Raw genomic sequence first — 23,913 nt, forward strand, 5'->3', positions numbered from 1 at the left:
CCCAGAAGCAAATCTGACAAAATGGAATTCTCTCTCATAGGGAAGAATTTGTCCCCCTCACTGTATCATTTGTCAAGTAACACTGTTATTTCTCCCACTGCTGCATGATCACCTAATGAAAGCCACAGATGTGATTCATGTACACAGGAGGACAGACTTATGGTTGATAAGGGACCTTTTCTTTATTTGTATTGCTAATAGTTTATTTTAAAAAAAACAGGCAAAATGCTATATATAGGATAAAGAACAAAAAAAGAAACTGTCCTTTTCTGCTTTTAATAACAATGTGGGATAATCAACTGGTACTCTTGGACCTTATCCAGCAATCATTCTTGCCACAGCTTGAATACACAGAGCATGAAACTAGGAATCCTGTTAAATTATTTCCCTGCTAAGTAACACCAAGCTTTCCTCTTCCAGAACATCCTATCTTCCAGCCACACTACTGACTGTTCTCCATTCACACTACATATTTTAAGGTTTCCATGCTGTTCTTTCTGCCTGGGATTCCCTCCCATTCTACTATCCTGGCAAACTCAATCTCATTCTTCGAACAAACCTGTACTCTAGAATACCCCATTGTAATGGTTCAGTGTCTGCCTGCCCCCAGAAGACTATAAACTAATTGTGGACCCTCAGTAGCCTCCACAAAGAGGATAGCATCTGTCACATGACAGATGTTCTGTTATCATCTGCTGAGTTAAAAGAAGAAAAGCCTCCTGGAATACACTCAAGAAAATCCCCTGGAGAAAGCAATGGCTACCCACTCCAGTATTCTTGCCTGGAGAATTCCAAGGATAGAGGAGCCTGGCAGGCTACAGCCCATGGGGTAGCAAGGAGTCGGACACAACTTAGTGACTTTCACTTCCAAGCCTTACCTTTACTGGCTGCTGACTCCTGCTCTCCAAATGTCAGTAGGGTCAGGGAGGAACAGAGGACCTGAGTGCCTCTCACTGTCAAATGCTCTGGAGCAGAGGTTCAAAGCCTCATCAACACTAGCAGATCTTGTGAGACAGCTGAATCACCAAGGGTGTCAAGGGCCAGGAGTGAGGGGGTGACATGGAGTTCTTAATCCCCTGAGTCTTACATCCCTGATCCTGTGTGCACCCACTCTGAGAATCTCTGGCTGCAAACACACCTTCACCTTACTCTTGGACCCTAAAGGGGGCCCAAATCATGCGTCAATTTCTTACTCAACCTCTGCCACATGGCTTCCTTGAAAGTCACAAGACTTCATTCATGCCTTAAGACCACAGGACACACCTTCCCCAAGACCAGTTTTCACTAGCTGACGATCAACAGAAAATTTAAAAGTATTTTCCTGTTCTAATCTCTTACCCCATGGCTATACTGTGCTTAGGATAATCAATCTACAAAGCCTTCGATAGCAGAAATACAGTTTTATGCTGAGCATTTCCCCTAGGTCCCATCAATAGCTCTCTTCAAACTACTTAAATATGCACTATACACATGGGTCGGAGAAGGCAATGGCACCCCACTCCAGTACTCTTGCCTGGAAAATCCCATAGACGGAGGAGCCTGGTGGACTGCAGTCCATGGGGTCACGAAAAGTTGGACATGACTGAGCGACTTCACTTTCACTTTCATGCACTGGAGAAGGCACTGGCAACCCACTCCAGTATTCTTGCCTGGAGAATCCCAGGGACAGGGGAGCCTGGTGGGCTGCAGTCTATGGGGTTGCACAGAGTCGGACACGACTGAAGCGACTTAGCAGCAGCAGCATACATATGGGTAGTGAAGTGAAGTCGCTCAGTCATGTCCAACTCTTTGCAACCCCATGGACTATAGCCCACCAGGCTCCTCCATCCATGGAATTTTCTAGGCAAGAGTGCTTGAGTGGGTTGCCATTGCCTTCTCCAGGGGATCTTCCCGACCCGGGGATCGAACCTGGGTCTCCCGCATTGCAGGCAGACACTTTACTGTCTGAGCCACCAGGGAATCCCATACATATGGGTAAAGGATCACAAACACAACCTACTAGACTCCAAAATTCTGGGAAATGTAACGACTCCAGCAGCTTCACAGACCCAAAGGCTGAGTCTGATTCTTGATGCTGTGCTGGGTCTTTAAGACTCCAGTGACTCCTAAATCTTGGCAACATCTGCCTCTCTTTGTGCCAGTATTCCGAGCTGGGCAGCCTCTTCTTGGACTCTTTCTCCAACCTTTCCTGTCTGCCCATCTCTGGAGTCAGTTTTGATAAGACTTGGCCACAGTGGGTAAGCCTGGGCCAGGCAGCTTTGTTCTTCAGCTGAAATAGAATTATCTTCCACTTCTGCTGCCTAACACCTAGACACTAATGATTTAATGCTGTTAAAAGTGCATGGAGAGCACCTGGGATGAACGCGCAACCACACTGCCAATCGCTATGTTACATCTGTATAAATATAAGGCATGTACTTTTAAGGGAATGACAGTGAGAAACTTTAAGCTTAATGGAGTCAATTTAGACACCAACTAGAATGGAGGTGGCATGTTTTTATGAAGACAGGAGGAGACGTACAGCTCAAAAAACCAAAAGGGGGAGTTAAGATTACAAACTCCCAGGGAAATGAGACCATCATCTAATGCCCAAGGAGAGAGTTTGCAGGACGTCTGTCTCCCCAAAAATTTACAGCCCTCGTGTACTTAGACTATCATTGAGTCTTTTCAGAGTCTCACACAGTACTTTGCAGATCACCTGTCATCGCCCAAATGACACTTTAGATGTAAGCAGGCCTACTGCTTAAGCATTCAGAATCCACTCATTAGTGCAAGCATGTACTGGGTACCAAAAACTTGGATTCCTGAGCTTTCAAGATAAACCACAGCCTTTTGTAACACAGGTCCTGGTGTTTTCTTCATCGGTGATGGAATAGAAAACTAGTCCCCCCTAGTGTCCTGCCACTGTACGGAGCGGAAGGATGGAGGCACTCCTGCATCAACTTCCAAGCACGACTCAGGATCCCAGAATCACAGGAAACTGCTTCCTTCCCAAGAGGTGGAAGCACTCCTGGGACATGCAATGATAAGGAAAAACCTTGCATTTCATTCCCAAGGCCCTTCTAAGCTATGTTTTAAAAAGGCAAAGGAATCTGCATTATTCCACGCCAAAAAGTTAACCCCCAACCCAGCACACTTCATTCAGTGATAGCCGTACTTGCTAGCAACATCCACTTATCCCAGAGTGATACCATCTTTTCTTTAAAAACCTCTCTGTCCCACTAGGGAGATTTATTTCCTTTCCCTACCATTCTCAAAAACCCACTAAGAGCTAAACCTTGATGATTTTGCCTCTCTGTTCCAATTAGTTTTCTTCCCGGGATGGAATTAACAGGGCCAGGCTCGATAAATGTGTGTTCTCTGCAAGCAATTTTCACTAAAGTGTAAAGTACTCTTGAAAAATAAAGGTACACTAAGAGACGTGTGAAACCTTCAAGCCAGTTTTGTTTTTTTTTTAATCCTCAGCAAGGACTCTCCATGCCCGTGAGTAATTCATTCATGTCACCCATTTGTGAGGGATGAGAGAAGAAACCTCCACGTGTTCCTTTCCCAATTTAGAATCTTCCTTTATCTTAAGTCTATCAAAGCTGACTCCTGAGGTGGGAAAGAGGCAAGAGAGGTGAGGAGGAAAATTAACCTGAAGTGACTGCCGGCAGGGAGTGGATAAGCACTTTGGGTTTTCACCTGTGTCGAAGAGGGCTGGCACCTGCCTTTAGGGAAGACGAATGCCCACTTGGTGCCCCTTCCCCAGTCCCACTCCCACCCAGGAAGGAAGCTGGCACCAGAGCCCACTCTGGGGGCACTTACATAAGATCCTGGAAAACTTCCTGTGACATTCAGACAGAGTGTAAGCTGCTATCCTGCTCCCTCGGGGGATTTTAATGGACTGAGTGACAAAATTCACAGATTCAGAAATGGGCAAAAACCTGCTCAACTGAGGTACATCAGCTCGGGGACAAAAAAAAAAAAAATCCATCCCCATTAACAGGGTCACCCGGGGGGACATATTCAGGGCAGGAGAGACAATCTGCTCCCTCCTAGGTGACCCATTTAAAATCAGATCGTTCCAAGGAAAGCTCACAGGTTCAGTAAATTTCAAACAGGCAAGGGTAGGCTTGCGAGGACTGAGGTTCCTTAAGAGGAAAATTTCAAAGAAGGTTTTAAGGCAGTGAGCAAAACAAGAATGCACAAACTTTGGAGTCATTCCACCCTTCAGAAACAATGACTTTCACAAGACTGGATCGCTACCCAGAGACCACCCCTCACAAGCAGGTTTGTCTAATAGGGGTGATACTGATGGGGTTTCCTGCCTCCAGCTACCACTGTCACCCAAATCGCTCTGTCCAGTCGAGGGACTCGCATCTGTGGCTCTCACCCCAAATCGGCCTCGATTCTGCAATATGGAGCAAAGAAAAGTTCTTCACAGCATCACGCCTGGAAAGGCAGGTGGGGATCGCCCAAAGGGACAGCTTCAAATACAGCAGGTTCCCCTAAAGCACAGATGCTCACAGCTAACAAGCAGCATGGGGAAGGGTGAGGGGACAACACCTCCCGGTGTTAACGGGAAATTCCTCCTTGCTCCCAGTTAGCAGCCCGAGAGCCTAGGAGCAGGGCAGGCCTGGGGACGAGTCCGGGAGGACTCCAGAAACTCGGCGACTTCTCACTCCAGCCTCTCCAGAGCTCTGGGCCCAGGCGGCAGAGGGTGTTCCCTCACTCCCTCCCTCTTCTCCAGCATCCTGAGTACAGGGAGTACCAGCCACAGGTCGGGAGAACTTGTCCGGCGCCGCTCACCAGGGAGTCCCCGCGCTGGCTCTCTTGCACCCCCGGGGTTCCTACCTTGGCCGTGACTGCCGCTGGGCAGAGGGAGACCGCGGAAGAGCCGGGTGGCGCGGCGGCGCCGCCGCCTACGAGGCGCAGGGGTTCCGGGTCGGGGTCCCAGCAGGCGCTGCCCGAGTCCGAGCGGCGGTGCCAAGCGCAGACTTCGGGGCAGCCCCCGACTCGGAAGGCGGCGGGAAGGGTCCGGGCCGCCCGAGCTGAGTACCGTTTCCTCTTCCTCTCCCTTGGGCACTGCTGCCTGGAGCTGCTCCCTGCCCCCCGGACTCTTCCGAGCCGGGGGCGCCCCGCATGGGATGGGGCCTGGGTCCGCCTCGGGCTGGGTCCGGGGAGGTGGCGCTGGGGAGAGACGCGGGGCGGCCGCCGGGGCCGGCTCCACCTCCCGCGCTCCCCGGAGCCGCTTCGCCCCTTCAGGGCAGGGCCTGCCCGCTCCCAGCCCGGCCGGGCGAGCGCAACCGCGCCCCCAGCTTCGGGCGACCCAGCTCCCGCGCGGCGGCGGAGCGGCGGTAGTCCAGCCGGGCCGGCCACCGAGAGCGCGGCGGCGAGGGGGCTGCAACCGGCCGCGGCGCCCCCTCCCCCCGGGCCTGCGCCGCCCGCCCGCGGCTCCGCGGTAAGGAGACGCTGGGGAGGGCCTCGCCCCGGCCTGGGGCGCGGGGCCGGGGGGCGCGGGGCCGGGGGAGGCGCCCCGGGAAGGTCACCAGAGCGGAGGCGGGGCGCAGAGCAGTGGGTGCGGGGAGCCGAGGCGTGCGGCCCCGCTGCCTCCGGGAGCGCTCGCCGGCCTCGGCCGCCGCCGCCGCCTCCGAAACCTGCCGGCTTCCCCGAGCGCCCGGCACTCGGAGCTGGGCGGTCGCTGCAGCCGCCGCAGGCAGCCGGGCGCCGCTGGCCGGAGCCCGCGCGCGATCCCCGCCTCGAGCGCCGGACCAGGCGGGGGCCGCCGCGCGGGGCCCGGCGGGGGTGCGGATGGGCGAGCGCTGGGGTCCGGGGTCCGGGCTGGCCCCGCCGCCGCGTGCCCAGGGCGCCGGGCTCGCTCAGCAGCTGCAGTGACTGTGTGTCTGTGTCATGTCTGTGCAGCTGGGGGGGACCGCGAGCCCCGGCCGGGCTCCGAGCGGGGGCGGGGCCAGTGCCCGCCTCGGCGCCCGCCTCCAACCCGTGACGGCGGGACTGGCCAATTGCAGGCGCCTCAGCCTCTCGGACCTAGTGGCCGCCCCCCGCCTAGGCTCCGCCCCCGGGCGAGGCTCCTCCCTTCTACTTCTTCTGCTCGCTCGCACGCAGGCGGAAGCAACACCCGGAGCCGGGATTCTGGCCCGGGCCGGGATGAAAGGGTGCAAGCTGGGAGCTCCCCGCCCTTCTCCCTCCCCAGCCGAGCCGCTCCCGGCCGCCTCGGGCTTGGCGAGCCTCGCGGAAAGAGGGGGAAGGGAAGCGGGACGGGTCCGCAGCTGCTACCGTAGAGACTCTCGTTGCAAGCTCGCAAGGCCGTGCAGCCTGTCCACGCCTGCTTGTACAAAGCAGCCGCCGTGGGAAGTAGGAAGTTTCCCCGCCTCCACTTCTACTCGGGTCGCCGCTCCTCTCGAAGGTGGGCAGGATATGGGGCAGGCTGAGGCTTCGAGAAGCCACGTTGAAGGGCTTTGACGGCATCATTTGGAGCTATGTATTCAAGAATCCGGTCCAAGGCTCCCTGTTCTTTCGGGGAAACTGCATTTCTTTGCCCTCCTCCCCACCACGCTACACACACACCCCATGCAAGCACAACACGCCCCCTCCCTGTTCTGATTTCATTCTTGCTCTTTCCCTCTCGGCACAAGAATCCCGAGCGCAGGATCCCATTGAACGGACTTCCAGCCTCCCAATCCTAAAGACCAGCGTGGGTCGCCGAGACTTCTGTAAAGGAAGGAAAGGGTGAAATCGGCTGGGCCGGGGGTTGGCGGGGGGTGCAGTGAGGGTGGCTGGAACGTGGAGACCCGGAGAGAAAACCCAGAGACGGAGAAAGCAGAGAGACAGGGAGAAGGATGGACAACTCTGGGAGCCCGGAGCTCCGGCGCGCGATCCAGCTCCTGGGTTTTTCCTCAGCTCGGTCCCAGGGCTTCTGGGGTCCCCTTCCCCCCAGGGTCCCCACCTCTCCCCCGCCGGGTGGGCAGCTGGGTCTCTGCCTCGCCTCCGCGCGGCGCTCTCTCAGCCTGGGTTTCAGAGAAGGCTGCGGAAAGCCCACCCTAGTTCTTGGAAGGGGCACGGAAAGGAGGCAAAGAGAGAAAGTGCAAGGGTGGGGAAAGGAGTGGGTGCGTAAGAAAAGGACGCCGAGCTCGGAGTGCCACGCTGACCGCATTCCCCAGAGGTCAGGCTGGTCCCGGAGGTTTGTCCCTCGCTCGGCTCGGGAGCTGACTCCTGCCCCACTAACCCGAGTCATCGCCCGGACCCTGCCCCCCACCCGCTCCCTTCTTTCCAGCCTCTTTTAGCAACGACTCCCCAACCCACCCACCCCAACTTACACCGCGAGCACCACCACCACCCGCTCTTGCCCAGCTCCGGAGCGCAGTTTACCTGATCTCTGTGGCACACCGAGCCGAGGAGAATGCGAAAAGAAGGTAGTGGTTGCACAGCAGCGGCCCTGGCGAAGGAGTAAAAAACGTTTGCATCGGAGCTTCGGGATAAGTTAACTACGAAGCTGGGGTCCTACTGTCTTATCTCCGCGGGGACGAGTATGACCCTGCACATTTGCAGGGATAGGAGATCTTATCTGGTTTTGATGCCATTACCGTGTCGGAGAACATTAAATGATAAAATACTACCTAATATCCTTAGAGGCCATTAAAGTGTCAAAGTTTAATGCCAAGCCTTTTAGCTCGAAAGCTGCTCCTCTCTTCCTGTGACGTGCAGCTCTGTTCTGGAACGCGCTGAAAACAAGGGGATCGTTTTTATTTTTTGCGGCCGACCGTCTTGCTTCCTCCTACTCCCTCCTAGTCCAACCCTCGCCTCAGAACCGGGTAAAGTTAAGGCAAGAATTTCGGTTTTCTTTTTATTCTTGGCTTTGCTTCAATTCATTAGTGGTGTAAAATACATTATTACATTAGCATATGAATAAGAGTAATGTGACTGACAAAGGCGAAACCTGAAATTTACAAGCAAAGGGGAAAATAATAGAAAAACATCAGAAACTGAAAGATAAGCATGTGGGAAATAAACATCTCCATTATAATTACCCCAATGTAGTACATTCTTGAGATTGGATTTTAGAAAGAAAAATATGACCATGGTAGGGGAGGGAATGATAGTCACCTTGATCAGTAAAGGACATTATTCAGGGATTTCACAAAATTAACTTGCATTAGTCAGTAAGCACCTTAAACATGTAAAAGCTTTCCTCTGTCAATTCAGTTTTACAGTGTTTTAAAGTCAGTGGAATATCTAATACTGTAAATGATAGGAATGTTGCCAGACTGAATTATTCCACAAACTGAACCCTTCTGTTAGTTAATATCACGTCAAACCCCACATTTGAAGAATTCCTTCGCCCCACCAGTGGGAGATTTTATCTATACCTGTATCTATATCTTTATCTCCAAAAGTAGGATGTACTTGCCTATGAATTATAGCCCTTTGACACAAACCAGATATAAATGTCTTCAAAGGATTTCAGCTATGATATAGTATGAGGAATGCAGAATAGAATAGGTAAGGTGATATATCTGTTATTTCTAAGGAATCTGCACTGCTTTTTCTAAGAGCTGAGAATTGAAAAAAATATTGAGCCCTCTAAACCGACTGTTATCTATTTATCTCCATACTGTTATTGCACCTGTCACAGGAGAGATTCAAAAAGGTCTTTTTTCAAAAAAAAAAAAAATCAGGGTCAAGATCTAATCTTAAGAAACCTATTTTAAAATAGCCACTAGGGGGCCCTAAAAGCATCTCAAAGAGGAAGGAGAAAAACCTGCTCTCACCTCTGTCGCGGAGAGTCGGACACGACTGAGCGACTGAACTGAACTGAACTGAATGAAACTGGAATCTAAAAACAAGGTAGGAGCATGGTGCAAAGTTTGGAGGCAAATTGAGCATTTCGTCTTAAAAGACCAGAGCCTCATTTTGACTGACGAGTGAAGAATATGTGTCCCGCTCTTCTTGCCTCCAGAAAATACAACAGTAAAAGGAATATTGCATTCGTTGAGATGAAAGTGGCCAGATAGTCTTACCCACTTTAAGTCGACTCAGTTATTTTTACTATTCCAAATAGAACCTCCCTTCTAAGATTGTAGGGCTGTTTTCTGAATGCTTTGAATGTTCAAGTGATAGGTAGCAAGATGAATGAATCCTCACAGGGATGACATGGAAAAACTTTAAGCAACCTATACAGCAGAACATCCACAAGCCAACTTATGGAAAGCCAGCTAGCTGTAGGGGCACTAGCAATAACCAAAGTCCTGGAAGTGAGGCAGGAGATAGAAGGTCCCCAGGCTGAGCAGCTGAAAACTGTCCCCTGTGGACACACGCTCCAAGATAAAGGTGATGACAGAAGTGAGGAAGAGCTGAGTCCTGCTTGAATAAAAGATAAAGAAACTGTGTATTTCTCATTCTCCAGGTCAAGGAGACCTCCTTTACTACACATGCGCAGAAAGTCTCCTTAAGGGTCAAAAGGGAGGGGTGCCACCCCATAAGGGATGTTGTCAACCTTCCCATAGGTCTCTGTGCTGGAATCCTTCCTGGCTAAAAGATGTGCATGCATGCCAAGGAGGGAACTAGGACAAGTCAGATGTTGTGAAAGTAGTGAGATAACTGGCTAAAGGGAAACACAGGCCCAGAAGAAGTGCTCTATGTAAGTAACTGGTCACCTCTCTGGGGCATTCCTCCCCATTAGGGAGGATACCCACACCCTTTTCTCGCCGGGTGTGCATCTCTGCCTTGCTTCTGTCTTCAATAAACTGTTTCTCTGTGCCCTCTCCGACTTATTAGGCTATGTCTCTAATAATAAACTTTTTACTTGTTTTTACATTTTTTGCCTCCTTGAAACATTTTTGCTTTCATATGGAGCAAAAGCCAGGGAAACTTTGCCTCTAGCCCCTAACCCTTGCTGGTCTAGTGGATAGGATTTCTGTTTTTTTCACCCAGGCTACCCAGGTTCAATGCCTGGGCAGGGAACTAAGATCTCGCTCCAAGGCATTGCTTACTGCTATCTCCTCGAGATCAGAAGCGCCTGCAAGGCCAGGTGTTAAATCTTCAGTGGATTTATTGGTGAAATTTTAGAGGTGGGAGGAAAGTGGAGATTCCTTGGGGAGAAAACAGTGGCTGCTGGGGTGGTGAGGCAGAGTATAGCAGGAATGGTACGGGTGGCAGGGGAGCTTACCTCTGGAAACACTTAACAGCCAATGTGGAAGTATTTCAATATTTTAACAAATAATGTTTTATTTGTCAAGACAACTGAATATCAGCCTGACCATACATAAAGTTGCCTCCAATTTTTCCTAGACTTTAATATCTAGCAGTCACATTTTCAGGGCTTCCAAATCCTTAGCTGTCACATAATGTATTTCCCACATCTTCCCAGTAAATAAGGTTAAGATGTCTTTTATGAGGATCAAGAATCAAATAGCACTCAGGTTGCACATATATGGAGAAGCCTGGTTATCCTTTAATTAACCAGTACTATAGAAATAATCTGCTGATACAACAGATGTCCTTTCGAAATACATTTCAGGTGTAAATTTAAGCACCGTTTGTGACACTCTTCTGTCACTGAAGCCAGTATTCAGAAGATATTCCTGAGCCAAACCAAACACCTCTATCAGGGAAAAGCAGGGAACAAGCTACTTGCTAGCTGAAGAATTAAAGAGCATTGCAAAAGCCACCAAATTAACACTAATGGAAGTGTGATATGAACATAATTTCACAAAAAGCAAAGCAAGTCTAGAACTGAAACATGAGACAGGGAATGGCATGAAGTCTTAGTGGAATGAAAAATAGTTTGCTTTTCCATCATCATGTTCATTAAGCAGTTAAGGTACAGATATTCTCAAAATAACATTATTAACATCCAGAAAACTTGCCACTGAAAGCCTCAGAGCCAGCTAATGAGAACAAATTTGGTTGTAGATGGAGAATCCTATTGTCTTTAGGAGAGAGAGTTTATTCACTCACAGACTGAAAATCCATTAGAAGAAAACCTTGCCAGGTATATAGCACCCTGGTCACTTTATGACAAAACGCTCAACTGGGGACCCAAAACTCCTCTGAAGACAGGAAGGAAACATCAGTGCTAAAGAGACCAATTTAAAGTACAGGAGTAACAGATGGTCCTTTACTTAGGCACTAATTCATTATCCTTGAATTGTTTTAAGATGGAATGGAAGACACCCCACACTATTACTGTGGGTCATTACAAATGTGCACTTGAAATAATAGAATAAAAGAATAAATTTTGTGGAAAATCCTAATATGCTCTTTTATCCACTGAGTTTAGATTAAATCTAGAGGCAGTTATAAATAAGACCTTCCTCAGTATTAAAGTGTTTTTCCTCAATTTTAGACTCTAGGAAACTTCTGACTGAATCTCCTTTCTGGCCTTGATGATAGGTTTTTGAGATAAATAATTAACTTTTTAAAAGAGGGATTTTTTTTTTTTAAGTTTTGGAAGGGAGAAGTATAGGAAATTCTATTATCACTTGTAATACAGATGAAGACAAAGTGAAATAAAATACCAGATATTTTTGTACAATTTGCATCTTAATAAAATACACTTGAGTTTTAAAGAAAAAAGCACAGAGTGAGTTTTTCTCCTGAGATCATCGCCCCCATAAAGATAAGGGGACCTCAAACTAATGGATCATAAGACCCTCAAAAGAAGCAAACAAAATCAGACATTGGTAAAGAAATAGAAGTCCTGAAATAAAAGATGATGGCACATGCCTTTGGGGACTTTTAAGTAGAAAACTCTGTTTAAAAAGCTGTCATAGTTGTGTGGGTGTATTTTATCAGGTCTTGTTTTTATTCCCTCTCTCTATCTAAGGGACTCATAGATCAGGACATCTCAAACCTCCGTGTACCACCTGGGAATTTTATTAAAAGGTTAACACTGATTCAGCAGGCCTGGACTGGGGCTCAACATTCTGCTTTGGCATCTAGTTCTTGTCCATGGGCCAAACTTTAAGTAGAAAGGCTGTAGAGGACTTTTGTTGGTAGTCAACCACATCCTATGTCCCCTTTCTTATCCCAACAGTATTATGTTAGCAGTGCTCCCCAAAAATTAAACACTGAGACAAGGGTTTAGGGGCAAGAAACTTATTTGGAAGCTTCAGTGGGAGAGAGGAAATGAAATAGGAAAGGGAGGAAGACCAATAAGGGGTGAATCAATAAATTGTCAATGGTGTTCTTCTGGTAAGGACCCCCTAAGAGATTGTGTAGAATGTTGCTGTTGTTGTTTAGTCGCTGAATTGTGTCTGACTCTTTTTGACCTCATGGAATGTAGCATACCAGCACCCCACGGACAGAGGGATTTCCCAGGCAAGAATACTGGGGTGGGTTGCCGTTTCCTTCTCCAGGGGATCTTCCCTACCCAGGGATGGAACCCATGTCTCCTGCTTGGCAGGAAGATTCTTTAACCCCGAGCCACCTGGGAAGCCCCTGTGTAGAATGCCAACGTCCAAAAAAAAAAAAAAAAAAAATACCAACAACTTATCTGTGAAGAAAATGTTATATGTTTGTCCTGTCCAAGCCACTAGCCATCTGTGAGTACTATGCACTTGAATTGAGACTAGTGTCACTTAGACACTAAATCTTTTAATATTCATCAGTTTACATTTAAATAGCCACATAAGGTTACTGCCTACTGTGTTGGATAGAGTAGGTATAGGAAATAACTTGGAATTGTCCCGTTAAGGACCAAGAAATCTAGAGGGGTATTTACCCTCCAAATCTCTTCCTTCTTGAGGGTTGTTCCTGGAAATTGGTCAGTTCCTAGTAGTTCTACCATGCTCCCCTGGTCAGAGCATACCCACAGCAGAGAGTCACAGATGCCTAAGTAGGAAACCTTCATTGTATATGGAAATTGTCCATCACAGATGGAGGTGATCCCCAAGGAGACGGGTCTAGGAGAGATGAGCAAGGTACTAACAGCCTTTGCTAAAAGAATCCAGATTTTTTTCTGCACCTGACCTGACCTCTCCTTCCTTCCAGGAGCAGACCCTGAATAGCATAAGCTCTTCCATGCATTCCATACTCCTGACCACCATCTTGGTGCAAAGCCTAGTAGATTATCTAGGCTGGTTCAATCAAGGTGACTCTTGGGACTTTGGGATGCTGGACTACTGAAAAGATTCTGTCACCTCTGGACCATGTGATCCACAGATACAAAACTGCCGTGATGTTGCTGCCACGAAGGATAAGACTGACATGGAGAACAGCAGAGCACACAGAGACAGAAAACCCAGGTTGTATCGGTTAGGATTGCTTTGAGCTGCCAGAATACCGAGCTCATGGGACCTTAAGTAATGATCTCACATAATGAGAAGTCTCAAGGTAGGCAAGCCCAGATTTGGTGCGACAGCTCAAGGACATAGATTTTTCTTTTTAAGATTGATTTATTTCTTGCGGTACTGGGTTTTTGTTGCTATGTGCAGGTTTCCTCTAGTTATAGCAGGCAGGGGCTGCTCTTCATTATAGTGCACGGACTTCTCATTGCAGTGCTTCCCTTGTTGTGGAGTATGGGCTCTTAGGCTCAGTAGTTGTGGCACAGGGCCTTAGTTACTCTGAGGCATGTGGGATTTTCCCTAGACCAGGGATTGAGCCATGTCCCCTGCACTGGCAGGAAGACTCCCAACCACTGGACCAACAGGGACGCCCCATGGACCCAAGATTTTTATATCCAGTCTGCTACTCTGCTATCAGCCACATTGGCTTTATGGGTTGCCTCATGGTCACTAGATGGCTGCAGTAGCTCCAAACATCATGCTCTCAAACCAACATCCAAAGCAGAAAGAAAAAGACAGACAGAAAATATTTCCTCTTTTGCTATATTTCCCTCTTAAGATTGACTTATGCTAATCATGACCCACCTTCTAGAAATAGAACATTGTGGGGCTTCATTAGCAAAGAAAGAGAGGACATTGCTCTTGGGTACATACTAATAGTGTCTGACACTTGTTGACACCACTGAGCCACTGAATTGGACCAACCCTGAAACTCACCCTCACTCTGAATTCCTCATTTACATGAGTCAATAAATCCACCTACTCTGTAGATTTTAGTTGTTTCTCTCACTTGGATCCAAGAACATCCTAACCAATATAGATAAAAAGACTTCCTGTCCAAAGACTCAGATACAGCAGATCTCATCCTCCTTATTCCTGGATGCAATGACGGCTGATCCTCAAAAGGTTCAAGATGCTCCCCCTCTTCCCAAGAGTGAAATTTGGTTTGAAAACCATTTGCTATTTTATGCTTGGCATGAACAGAAACCTACATGCCTCATGAGCATTAACCTGTGATTCTCACACGTCACCTAATACCAGTCATCCATGCTTGGTCTCCTGAACCACAACTCCACTTTGCCTGAGGCTCTATTTAACACCGCAATCCCCCACTGAGTCTGAAGCTAATCCTGAGACCCAGCCTGCTTGGTTGGTCCTTTCACCATCCTCACCCCTGCCCCATAATTCCTTCCGGTATTTCTGTCATGGGGGCTAGATGCTACCTCCAGAACCTTTGCTTTGACCTTTGCAGACCTACATTCTGGCAAGAATCTAACTTGAGACATACTGATGACTCAAAATGCCCATAACAACTCTTTTCTCCACCATGTCAATTGACCTTTGGCTTTTATTCCTGTATGTTTGGACTTGAGGATGCTATGGTCACAGAACTAGGGAGTTTAGATTGATGACCTCTGTATGGATGGGTCAAGTCATTGCTGTCCCAGTTAAACTCCAGACCCAAGCCTCAAATTAGTCTCCTCTCTCATGGGAGATTAGGGTATGCACAGAAGCTACGAAAGGGCCATTTCTGACAGTGTTTTACCCACTGACAAAGATTTCTAGAAAGTCAAAGATTTCTCATCTTAAACAATTTTTTTAATTGCTCACTTAAGAAATCAAAACATGTAACCTGAGTGTTTAGAATGGTGCAGCCTATGGCTTATAAGTAGCTACTATTTATACATTACTACCATTCTATGCATTCTATGGGGTTGGGAGTGGTGGGGAAGGTGGATGTGAGTCCTGCAACTGAGAACCTCCAATTCTCAATTCAGGAGTCAAGCATTTACTTTGAAGAGTTAAATGACTTTGCAAACATTAAGTCAATATAAAGGGTTGTCATTGAGTGTTGTCAAAAGATGCAGTAAAGATAAGCAGTGCTGTCAATCTGGAAGAGAGAGAAACATGGTTCATCTAGCCTTTGGAAAATGTCTAAAAGCAGGAGGTTCTTGTTGGGCTGAAGATCTGGCAAGAGTGGACCGTACGTAAAAGGAAGAAGTTTCAATCTTTGAGAAACAACAAAGATGTTAAGTGGAAGGTGTGATTGGCTAAGCTGACACATTTATTTAAGGGATCAGAAACTGGAAATGTAAGTTGGGTCTAGAATTATTTGACAAAGAGTATCTGAATCCCTACTGTTAGTCAGTTATTATGTAGACCATTGAGGATTTTAATAAAAATAAACAATTCTTGTTCTTTTATAGCATATGCCAAGTGACAGAGAGGAAATATTACTAATAAAGATGATGGGTTAAATTTTTAACTTTTCTTTGACTCATCCACTGTTTTTCCTCCGTCCCCAGTTCCCATCCATCCAGCCCTCAAAATATCCTTCAAATCCTTTCCCACTTCTTCATCCAAAATGTTACTGCCTTACCTCAGATTTTTATCTGTCACCTAAAATACTGCAAAACCCATTTACTAGCTTCAGCTTCCTAATACTGGCCTTTCCCCATACCTACATATTAACCAATTTACTTCCACCAAGTATATCTGAGTGTATTTTTAACTAACTCATGGTTCCTGCTGCTGCTGCTAAGTCGCTTCAGTCGTGTCCGACTCTGTGTGACCCCATAGACGGCAGTCCACCAGGCTCCCCCATCCCTGGGATTCTCCAGGCAAGAACACTGGAGTGGGTTGCCAGTGCCTTCTCCAAAGCGTGAAAGTGAAGTTGCTCAGTCGTGTCTGACTCTTAGTGACCCCATGGACTGCAGCCTACCAGGTTCCTCCGCCCATGGGATTTTCCAGCAAGAGTACTGGAGTGGGTTGCCATTGCCTTCTCCAAACTCATGGTTCCTGTGTCTTATTTATTCCATTTACTCTACCAAAAAAAAAAAAAAAGTGTTTATAATTCTAGTCTGACTTCCCTGTGTGGGGGTCTGGGATACCAACCCCAGACAGGTTTGGGGTGATCCCAGAGTTCCAAGGGCTACAGAGTATAGAGCCAAGGGAAAGCCTAAAGTTTAGAACTTCATTGGAAACCCTCAAGTGAAGTGTCAACCCTGAAATACCAGTCAGGTTTGAGTTGACCAGAAGAAATCAGGGACAATGCAAAAGATGTGAATAATGATTTACCATGGATTTGCAAACCAATAGACACTATTCAGAAGAAGGCAATGGCGACCCACTCCAGTACTCTTGCCTGGAAAAATACCATGGATGGAGGAGCCTGGTAGTCAGACACGACTTTCACTTTCCCTTTTCACTTTCATGCATTGGAGAAGGAAATGGCACCCCACTCCAGTGTTCCTGCCTGGAGAATCCCAGGGACGGGGAGCCTGGTGGGCTGCCGTCTATGGGGTTGCACAGAGTCGGACACGACTGAAGCGACTTAGCAGCAGCAGCAGCAGCAGGCACTATTCAAGAGGGGTTTTCCAGTGATAAAGGTTTTCTAGTGATAAAGAATCTGTCTGCCAACGCAAGAGACATAAGAGGTACGGGTTCTTTCCCTGGGCAGAGAAGATCCCCTGGAGGAGGGCATAGCAATCCACTCCAGTATTCTTGCCTGGAGAATCCCATGGACAGAGGAGCCTGATGGGCTATAGTCCATAGAGATGCAGAGTTAGACATTGTGAAGAAAGCTGATCACTGAAGAATTGATGCTTTTGAACTGTGGTGCTGGAGAAGACTCTTGAGAGTCCCTTGAACTGCAAGGAGATCCAACCAGTCCATTCTAAAGAAGATCAATCCTGGGTGTTCATTGGAAGGACTGATGCTAAAGCTGACTCACTGGAAAAGACTCTGATGCTGGGAGGGATTGGGGGTGGGAGGAGACGGGGATGACAGAGAATGAGATGGCTGGATGGCATCACCGACTCGATGGACATGAGTTTGAGTGAACTCCGGGAGTTGGTGATGGACAGGGAGGCCTGGCGTGCTGTGATTCATGGAGTCGCAAAGAGTCGGACACGACTGAGCGACTGAACTGAACTGAACTGAAAGTGACTTAACATGCCCGCAGGCACTGTTCAAAACACTTTCATGCATTCGTTCATTTAATTATACTAAACTGGAATTGCTGTTGTTGCTGTTGTTTAGTCATCTGGCCATGTCCAACTGTTTTGTGACCCCATGGATTGTAGCCCACCAGACTCCACCATCCATGGGATTTCCCAGGCAGGAACACTGGAGTGGGTTGCCTTTTCCTTCTCCAGGGAATCTTCCTGATGCAGGGATCAAACCTGTGTCTTCTGTCTTGCAAGTGAATTCTTTACCACTGAGCTACCTGGGAAGCAAACTGAAATATTACCCAACTGTGGGGAAAAAAAAAGAATGAAATAATGCCATTTGCAGCAACATGAATGGACCTAGAGATTACCATACTAAGTGAAGTAAGTCAGATAAAGACAAATAGCATATGATATCACTTATACGTGAAATCTAAAAACAAAAAAAAATGATACAAATGAACTTATTTACGAAACAGAAACAGATTCACAAACTCCAAAAAGAAACTTGTGGTTACCAAGGGGGTAACATGGTGGTGGGTATGGATAAATTAGGAGTTTGAGACTAACATATACAAACTGCTCCTGTTGCTGCTAAGTCATTTCAGTCACGTCCCTGACTCTGTGTGACCCCATAGACAGCAGCCCACCAGGCTCCTCTGTCCACTGGATTCTCTAGGCAAGAATACTGGGGTGGGTTGCCGTTTCCTTCTCCAGAACATATACAAACTAGTATATAGTGAAAGTCACTCAGTTGTGTCCAACTCTTTTCAACCCCATGGACTATACAGTCCATGGAATTCTTCAGGCCAGAATACTGCAGTGGGTAGCCTTTCCCTTCTCAAGGGGATCTTCCCAACCCAGGGATCAAAACCAGGTCTCCCACATTGCAGGCGAATTCTTTACCAGTGAGCCACAAGGGAACCTCACACTGCTATATATAAACTATCAATAGATAATCAACAAGAACTTATTGTATAGCACAGGGAACACTACTCAATATTCTATAATAAGCTATATGGGAAAAGAATCTGAAAAAGAATAAATACACGTGTATGTATAACTGAATCACTTTGCTGTACACTTGAAACTAACACAACATTGTAAATCAACTATACTCCAATATAAAATAAAAAATTAATTAAAAAAAAAGAAACCAGGGACAAGGCAAAAGATATGAATAATGACTTGGCATGGATTTTGCAATCCACTAGGCAATGTTCAAAACACTTTTGTGCATTGGCTCATTTAGTCCTACTAAATCTTACGAGAATACTATATTATAACATGTTTTCTAAGTTCACTTTATGCCACCTCTCTTTTATGGAAGCCCTACATTAGTACCTGTTTTTGCTAACCAAAAGAAATTGAAAGAGGATTTTTGTTTCTATGAAAAAGGGCAAAAAACGAAAACAGTGTTCCGCATTTATTTTGCAGGGAGCCTGGACCCCAAGCTGTGAGAGCAGCCCTGTGAGCTCCTTCCCAGGGAGATACATTCAACATCTCTGCATCAATCTGCCATAGCTTTGAACCATGTCTATGAGCATGTAGGCTTCATCTCCATCTGTGTTGTGCATCTATTAGCAAGATGTGTCCTAAGGTCAGTTTACAAAAGGTGACATAGGAATGCTCTTCTTTCATACAGCAGGGCACGTCTCTACTATGTGAACTGGTCATCATCATGACCAGGACACAAAGGAGTCATATAACTTACCAAAGGTTGCACAATTAGTAATAATGGACTGGAATCCAAACACACATGATTTATTTCTAGAGTCTGGGCTTCCCAGGTGGTGCTAGTGGTAAAGAATCCACCTGCAATGCAGGAGATGCAAGAGACACAGGTTCAATCCCTGGATTGGGAAGATCCTCTGGAGTAGGAAATGGCAACCCGCTCTAGTATTCTTGCCTGGAAAATCCCAAGGACAGAAGAGCCTGGCGGGCCCCAGTCCACAGGGTGGAAAAGAGTTGGACACGACTGAGTGAGCACGAACACGTGTGCTCTTAACCACTCTGCCATATTGCCTCTGTAAAGTGCAACCACAGAAACAAACTAAGATCACAACAAGACTAAGGTATGAATTTGCATCTCTGAGCCACTAAAACAGAGCTTCAGGAGCTTTTGAAAGGTTATTCACAACCTGAATAATGGCTGGGGAAGAGGTGGATAAAGAGGCAGGCTAGTTCCCTATATTTTTGTCCACTATATTTTTGTCCATACATGTCATCTAATATAGATGCCAATCACCATCTTATTATTTTTAGCACTCTGTCATTGACATATACCTTCAGAGAGGGCCATCCCTTGCACTGATCCACATTTCCATATGTTCACTTCTGTTCTTTATTGCTTCATTGTAAATTTTAATTTTTTTGTTTATATTTTCTTCTTTTTTTTTTTTTGTTCTCCTTACAATTCTTATTTATGTCATCTGTCTCTCCTTTAACTTCATTGTCTTTGCCTTGACATTTTGACCTTTCTGCTCCAGTTTTATAGATGTCAGGCAGGTTCTAAAGTATTTCTTTATTTCCAACAGTAAATCATTTTGAGAGAACTCATCTTTCCTTGAATCTTTACGGTGTTCTTCCCTTTCCCTTATTCTGTGGTGCTTTTTGTCAGCTTTGGGTAATTGTGGTTTTCTGCTTATTTATCCTCAAATAAGAACATATCCACCTACATGCAGTGTTCACCGGTACACTGATGATGGATTTCCCTTAGCTCAAGCCTCAAGAGTGGTAGCTTGGAAATTGTTTTCCAGATCTACAGCTGGGCAGAGATTGGTAGGTATACTTAGCTCCTCACCCAGTGTCCCCTCCTTGGCAGATTGGGTCACATGTGGCTTGCTGAGGATTGAGAATGAATCTTCTCTTTCCCTGCCACCTGGCTCTCCAATACTCTGAACTAGTTGCTTTTCTTGTTTAGTGGCTAAGTCACATCTGACTCTTTTGTGACCCCTTGGACTGTAGCCTGCCAGGTTCCTCTGTCCATAGGATTTCCCAGACAAGAGTATTGGAGTGAGTTGCCATTTTCTCCTCCAGGGCATCTTCCTGACCCAGGGATGAAACCCATCTCCTACATTGCATTGCATTGTATCGCAGGTGGATTCTTTACCACTGAGCCACCAGGGAAGCCACACTCTGAACAAGAGAAGCAGGCAAAGGTTCTCAGCTGTTCCCTTCACTGTGCATCCCTATACTGCTGTACCTGCAGGGACTATACCTTTCAGATTCTCATGAGCTGAGACCTAGACTTTCTCAAACAGAGGAAGGGTCTACCTATGAATTCAAGCTCCTGTTGCTTCAATTGCCTCAATAAAGCTGACCCATGACTGTTTGCCTCTCCACCTCACCAACAGCTGTGTAGTTGGTAGAAATAATAACTCAACTGTGAGGCCCACTTTTCCATGTTATTGTGTTGTTCAGTTCAGTTCAGTTCAGTCACTCAGTCGTGTCCGACTCTCCGCGACCCCATGAATCACAGCACGCCAGACCTCCCTGTCCATCACCAACTCCCGGAATTCACTCAAACTCATGTCCACAGAGTTGGTGATGTGTTGTAAGAAGTCACAAAAGGCAATGTGTGACCAATCAAAGCTATTCCATGCTCACAAGGGAGAGGATCACAGCTTATTATTTTCTTGTGCTTGGTTATGAGGCGCTTTGCTTATGAGCATCACCTGCTGAAGGATTTTCTTGATGCTATAATTTAGTGAAAAGTATATATTCCAACTTCCCAATGGAAGCAGGTTGTGAGAATTCAAATATTGCATCTTCTCTCAGAACAATCATCCACTTCAAGGGAACATAAGAAGAATACAAAAAGACCTATTTAGTGCTCAGATTATCACAGCAAAGCCAGTTAGATTAGTCTAACAATTAGCCTGGTTGTTGCTTTGGATTCACCCTTCCATTGAGACTAATGTGATAATGAATTAACTCTTTCTTGCCCAACCTAGTATGTGCGGATTGCTGGTGGAAGTTACCTCTGATGAAGACATTTAACATGTGTTCAACCAGGACTTTTTGTGGACCTCATGGAGAGTATGATCAGGTTGGAGAGACAAACATTAAATAAAAAGAAAAAACCATACATAATTGTTAATTAGGGAAATACTAAAAAGGAAACCAAATCGGTACAATGGGAAAAGGACCAAAGTTAGAGTTCAGGATGATCTTTCCAAGGAAGGGTGATTTAGGTTGCAGTAGAAGGCAATGGCAAGCCACTCCAGTACTCTTGCCTAGAAAATTCCATGGATGGAGGAGCCTGGTGGGCTGCAGTCCATGGGGTCACTAAGGGTCGGACACGACTGAGCGACTTCACTTTCACTTTTCACTTTCACACATTGGAGAAGGAAATGGCAACCCACTCCAGTGTTCTTGCCTGGAGAATCCCAGGGACGGGGGAGCCTGGTGGGCTTCCGTCTATGGGGTCACACAGAGTTGGACATGACTGAAGTGACTTAGCAGCAGCAGCAGCAGAAGTAATTCAGGCAATGAATGAAGACAAGCTATTCCAAGTCGAAGGAAGAGCATGTACAAAGCAATGAGGCAGGGGAACATGGCAAGTTTGAGAGGCTGAAGGAAGGCCAGGGCAGTCGGAGGTTAGTGAGCAGGAGGGAGAGTTTTACAGAAAGGAATAGGACATGAACAGCTGTTGAGGGCATTTGGGGGCATCAACAAAAGATGAATAAGTGCATTGCCAAGGAGCAGTGTGGTCCCTTGAACTTAACACAAATTAATGCTGATCCAAGTCAGCACAGTTTTGGAACTTTCTCCAGCAAAATCCTCTCAGTCTGTCTGTCTTTCAGTTTTGCCTGTTAAGGAGACATGGGGAAACCCAGCTTTATCCTGGTAATGGTCTCCCTACTCCCTCCCCTCTGCATTTCTCTCATTTGTTTAACCCCTTAAACAATATTCTGGGAACACACTATCCTAAGCAGAGAGATTATTGGAAAGCTGTCAATGTGTCTTTGACTCTGAACTGAGTTGGCTTTGATACTGAATCCCAGCTTGTACTACTCACCACAAACAGACCAAAAAAATCAAGAGAAGCATTGTGGGGGAGGGAACAGCAACTTTATTTGGAAAGCCAGCAGGCTGAGAAGATGGTGGACTAATGTCCCAAAGAACCATCTTGCCTGATTAGAATCCAGGCTTCTTTTATATTGAAAGAGGAAGGAGTAAAGCCAAACATTTCTTGGTTCTAGTTTGCATCTGGAGGGGATGTATTCATTTCTTCTTGTCAGCAGTCATTCACAGGTGGACCTGGTCAGGATGTTTCTTGTGAGCTAAACAAAGGTATTTCAGCCTAATGCTCGTTACCTGGGAGGCAGGGTTCCCAGAGATGGTCCATATGATATGAAATTTATAGTTATAGGCAGAAGGCAATGGCACCCCACTCCAGTACTCTTGCCTGGAAAATACCATGGACGGAGGAGCCTGGTAGGCTGCAGTCCATGAGGTCGCTAAGAGTCAGACATGACTGAGCGACTTCACTTTCACTGTTCACTTTCATGCATTGGAGAAGGAAATGGCAACCCACTCCAGTGTTCTTGCCTGGAGAATCCCAGGGACGGGGGAGCCTGGTAGGAGGCCGTCTATGGGGTCACACAGAGTCAGACACGACTGAAGCGACTTAGCAGCAGCAGCAACCTATCTTTAGTGATTGTGTGCGTGCATGCATGTTAAATTGCTTCAGCTGTGTCTGACTCTTTGCGACCCTATGGACTGCAACCCACCAGGCTCCTCTGTCCATGGGATTATACTGGAGTGGGTTGCCATGCTCTTCTCCAGAGGGTCTTTCCAACCCTGGGATTGAGCATGCATCTCTTATGTCTCCAGCATTATCAGACGGGTTCTTTACCACTAGTGCCACCTGGGAAGTCCATCTTTATTGATTAACTTGTAGCAAAAGCAATAGAATACCCAGGTTAAAGTAACAGATCCAGTATGGACTCAGAAATATTCTTCCCTATTATAGTTTCTGATAGTGTCTCTCATCTCATCCTTATTCATCTCCTTCCCTGTGGGAATGGGATGACCTTTCAGTAATCTGGCTTTACCAGGACCACCTCCAATATATTGCTCTGAGTTTCCATTTTGAGAAATTCATGTCCCATCTCTGCTTACCTTTAGAATAAAAGCCATGATCTTATTTTTATAAACCTTTAATTTTTGTCCAATCATTCACCTTCGCTCCTGGTACTAGAAAGCCCCTATGGTTATACAGAGAGCATTATCGTGTGACAGTTTTAATCCTTCCAATAAAATCTCTTAGAGTTAACCTAATCTCTTCCATTTGCACTTGAAATTAATTTCCTTTTGTTCAGACCTTGGTAGAAAACAGATGATTTGGTCACAACCTTCCCTGTGGAGTCAATATTCGTGTTACAAAAAAATAATTAAATCACCCTGTTCAACCTTCCTTTTGCTAGACTAAATCCCTTAAACTTTTTTTCCCTTTTTTGGTCACATACTTAGACCTTACATATTTAAGGGCTTTCAAGGGCAACTCTTCTTATTTACCACGATAAAAGCTTTCCAAAAATGATAACAGCCACAAGGACAACAATACCTTGCAACTTGATGGCACTTAGCTTTTTTTGCACATACATTATCTTATTTTGTCTGCTTAATGACTCTGTGAATCAGGGAGGGTGGATGTTATTATCTCCCTGGGG

General features: G+C 46.5%; 1 protein-coding gene across 3 annotated transcripts in view; it reads right to left on the bottom strand.

Annotated features, from left to right (window-relative positions):
* Positions 1-7,390, bottom strand: part of LARGE1 (LARGE xylosyl- and glucuronyltransferase 1) — a 612,983-nt gene extending 605,593 nt beyond the window's left edge. For 2 of the 3 annotated variants that reach the window (XM_088837172.1, XM_055396699.2), the window contains exon 1: positions 4,837-4,973. The gene's annotated coding sequence lies outside the window, so the exon portion shown is untranslated. Of the gene's footprint in view, positions 1-4,836; positions 4,974-7,368 lie in introns of those variants that run through there. The other variant, XM_055396700.2, reaches the window with a different exon arrangement.
* Positions 7,391-23,913: the final 16,523 nt, after the last annotated feature.

This window comes from Moschus berezovskii, chromosome 6 (assembly GCF_049115385.1).
Source record: "Moschus berezovskii isolate FMDL1 chromosome 6, NW_MosBer_1.0, whole genome shotgun sequence".
Lineage (NCBI taxonomy): Eukaryota > Metazoa > Chordata > Mammalia > Artiodactyla > Moschidae > Moschus > Moschus berezovskii.